Source organism: Indicator indicator, chromosome 6 (genome assembly GCF_027791375.1).
Source record: "Indicator indicator isolate 239-I01 chromosome 6, UM_Iind_1.1, whole genome shotgun sequence".
Lineage (NCBI taxonomy): Eukaryota > Metazoa > Chordata > Aves > Piciformes > Indicatoridae > Indicator > Indicator indicator.
The window spans coordinates 25,374,378-25,378,741 of NC_072015.1; positions in this window are offsets into that span (position 1 = coordinate 25,374,378).

The following is a 4,364-nucleotide window of genomic DNA, read 5'->3' on the forward strand; positions in this document are numbered from 1 at the left end:
ATTTATTTAGTGAGATGAAATGACAAGCAGGAGGGGGTGGGGGGGTTGGGGGGGAAGTATAGTAATTTTTAATTTATGCTAATGCTTACAAAATATTAACATCAATTTTATGATTGAGAACTGTTTTCTTCAGTCTTCTTTACTGCCTTATGCTTCATTTTTGTGACTGTCCCTGTTTTGTTCATTGCAGAAAATTAAAATTCCTAGGAAGCTGCATGTATTATTTTTAGATCTGGAATGGCTGCTGTTCTAAATAGAATAAAAATGTAATGTCTTGCTCAGAGCCAATTTACTGCTTTTTGTTTTGTTTTGTTTTTTATTTTTTTTTAACTTATACAGATTCAAAGCAGGCTAGAAGTTAACATTTCCTTGATGAAAAGTATCTTCTGATTTTCAGCATAATTTTTCAGCATAGTATTCAGGCCTGGTGACTTCAGAGTGCAGATTTGAACAAACAAGAGTGTGTCACAGAATCACAGAGTTATTGAGGCTGGAAAAGACCTCTGAGATCATCAAGTTCAGCCTATGACCTAACACCACCACATCGACCAGACCATGTCACTAAGTGCCACATCCAATCTTTCCTTCAACACCTCCAGGGATGGTGACTTCACCATCTCCCTGGGCAGTCCCTTCCAGTGTCTAATTACCCTTTCCATGAGGAAGTGCTTCCTAACATCCAACCTAAACCACACAGGTTCAGGCCATGCCCTCTCATCTTGCCACAAGTTGCCTGGAAGAGGAGCCTGACTCCCACCTTACTACAACAAGGGAAAATGGACACAAAGCAGAACACTGGCTATTTCATCCCAACATAAGGAAGAACTTTCCTGTGAGCACTGGAACAGGCTGTCCAGAGAGGTCATGGAGTCTCCTGTTGCAGCCATTGTTCTGAGGGCAGCTGCTGGACGTATGCAGAGTGCATGATTCCGTGTCTGACCAATTGCATGCTGCAAAAAGCAAAACAGTAACATTCCATGTGTGCCAAGAACAACATCCTCATGTTGGCACCCTTTGACTGGAACATGCTGCAGAAGCCACCTCCTTCACATACTTGCACCTCTTATTGGGAAAAGATTTTACCTTATGTACATGGTTGGATTTTACCGGTTAAGTGATTGATTACAAAGAGTATACAAACAGCCACTCTGAGCAAGTGTCACTTTGGTTAGGGCCTTAGGTCAGGAATGGATTGGGGGGTTAGGGCTTCTCTAAGGCATTTGGTTAGGGATTCAGCTAGGGCTTCGGTGTAGGGATGCTGCTAAGGGTATCCTCAGGACTCCTATTTCTGTTAGCTGCTTCTTCTGTTAAAGGCTTCTAGGACTTCTGTAAGTGGGGCTCTAAGACTCTGTAATGATGGGGATTCTACAGTGCAACAATGAAGGACCTCTGGGAGGACTTCTGAGATTCTCTGCTCTCTGCATTTCTGGGTTCATGCCTTCATTCATCACCCAGTGGCCCCCAAATCAGGAGACAACAGTCTCCTTCTCTGGAGATGTTAAAAACCCACCTGGATGTGTTCCTGTGTGACCTAATCTAGGTGAATCTGCTTTAGCAGGGGGTTGGACTAGAAGATCTCTGGTGGTCCCTTCCATCACCGACCATTCTGTTATTCTGTGATATATTTCTGTAAGAGCCATTCATTTCCAGTGTTGAAGGATGATGCCTTTACCCAAAAATGTAGTATTAAAGGTTTTTAATCTCTTCCTAGAAATGTGAATTCAGCTACAGGAGGAGTATAGATCTGTCTGATTTTATATGCATCATCAGGGTGATTTGGCTAAGAAGTGAAAAACACTGCTGGGAAAGCTTCTGTGTGTATTCCTAATGAGGAAAATAAGTGTTTTCTTATCTGCTTTGTTTAATTGAGTTGGGATTATAATTGTTCAAGTTTTCATTCCTGACTGCTTCTCTAATGGGAACAGTGTCTGCAGTGTGTTTAGTCTTCTTGGGCTTTGCTGGGTGCATTAGTCTAGCTTTATGAAGGATTTACATTTTAGATTTGCTCACAATATTATTTTCTTAAGAAACAAAACAGATCCTAAAATAAGCCCATCAGGCAAGAGGATGAACAGTTAAAGGGAAAGGATATTTCTTATAATAAGGATTTGTAAATTGAGTGTAACAAGTCTGGCAAAGGAAGCCAGAAAAGCTTTTATAATCAAAAAGAGTAACTGCTATGGTTTAATAGTAGATGACATGCAGAAGAGAACTGATAGAAAGTTTGTGGAATGCCTTTAACCTCCAGTGGAGAACACAGAAGAGGAATAAAATGAAGGAGAGCAAAAGTATGAAAAGAGTTTTAAGGTAGCGAGATGTCTAGCAAGAAAAATGTGGAACAGTTCAATTTAAACTACTTCTTAATAGACCTAAGGGATTTCACTTGGCTTATGTCCTTCCAAGATAAGCCAAGTTTGTTGCACAGGCTTTCTGTATTGGATAATAAGCATATGTTAGATATGTAAGTGCTTCTGGTATTTAGAAATAGAAGTAAATTTTATAATGAATAAATGTGGTGTCTTATATGTAAGTGGTGGTTGATATGACTGTGTAAAAATAAATGGTTTAATTTTGGAAAGCATAGTGAATGCTTCTAGCAAAATATTACAGGAAGTAAACGGAGAGGGCTGAAATGAGTCTATATGTGAAAAGAGAAAAGTGAGCTTTTAAATCATTTAGCTTTATTGATATCTCTTTCATTTGTCTATCTATCTATCATTTATCTATCAAACAATCTGTCTATCCATCTATCTATCCATCTATATATCATCTATCATTGATCCTTCTATCTTTCCATCTATCTGTCTTTCCATCTCTCTGTCTATCCATCTATCTATCCATCTATATATCATCTATCATTGATCCTTCTATCTTTCCATCTATCTGTCTTTCCATCTCTCTCTCTATCATCTCTCTCTCTCTCTCTACATATCTATCTACCTACCTATCCATCCATCCATCCATCCATCTGTCCTTCTAGCTGCTTTTCTATCTATACAAACATGTATCCATACATCATTAAAGAGAAGGTCCAGAGTTAAAAGAAAATTCCCTGTGTTCATAGATTAACCTGTAGCATGAGGAAATAGGAAGAAATCTTACTTAATGCAAAAACAAATAAATAACAAAAAAAGCTCTGTAAATAACATATAGAGTGTTATAGCTTCTAGTGAAAGAGTTATTGGCTGTAACTGGGCACAGATGTTGTACTAACACTTATGGATTCTATAATGTTTGTTGCAGTCTTTCTTTATTTTATGTTTTTCAAGCCATTTGGTATTTCTGTGCTCCCATTTATGGGTTTTTCAAGACTTATGACAAAAAATAATCAATGAATATAGTAGGGCCGGCTCTTTGCTTCAAGCATATCTTATTATGCTTCTTAAGCACAGAAGGGAAGGAAAGAATTCTGCCTTTGCTACATTTTTACTTGGAGCTTAGGAAATTCACCTTGAAAAATCTAGTACAGCATAGAAGGAAAAGAGAACAACTTTGACACTAATGTAATCTTTGGGATTTCACAAAATGCAGTTAGAAAATGTTGAAGGTTGTTCTAATGAATCAGAAAACAGGAAATAAGTAGAGCATTTAGGGAGTAGATTAAGATTTTGATGGCAGAATGATTAATTAAAATAAATAAATTGGTCAAAATACAAATTTGAATTTATAACATTTCACAAACTGAATTTGTCATTTCAGTCAATTTCTCCCCCTTTCATTTGTCCTCTTATCTCAAAAACAGTCATGAGAAATTTATTTTTACTTTATGCAAAGGATTTCAAAAGTAGTTCAACTATATGAAAAGAATTAAAAGAAATTAAGAGTGATTTTAGGAAAATAAATAAGCAAACCTGTGCATTTCAGTAGGTTTCTAGGGACAAATTAATGGTAGGATTCAGTGGCATTATATCACAGGGAAAGGAAGTCCTCATTATCCTAAACAAATTATTCTGTCCAGTTAGGTATTAACAATACAGTGATGCAAAGCAAATATGCATATAATGAAGCAAATTTGATGGAATGCCAACATGTTGCCATGGTTAAAAATCTGTGTGATTCAACTTCATTAAACAAGTGTGGCTGGAAATGGTAAGTTTATTGTTTTTAATGAGCACTGGAATGGGAAGCTTCAAAATTTCTTTTTCAGTTAACAAAACAAAACCTGTTTCTTATTTTCTTCATTTTTTTTTGCTTTTTCTTTTGCCTTTTTTTTTTTTTAATTACTGCATGATATAAAATAAATTGGTCAAAGCAAATACTAGGCTTCTGTTTTCCTCTGCAGAAACACAATGTTGTTACATGGAATAATTTGTACATAAGTGAAGCATGAGCCCTGCAAGTTGCGATTGGTGAAATGTTGACTT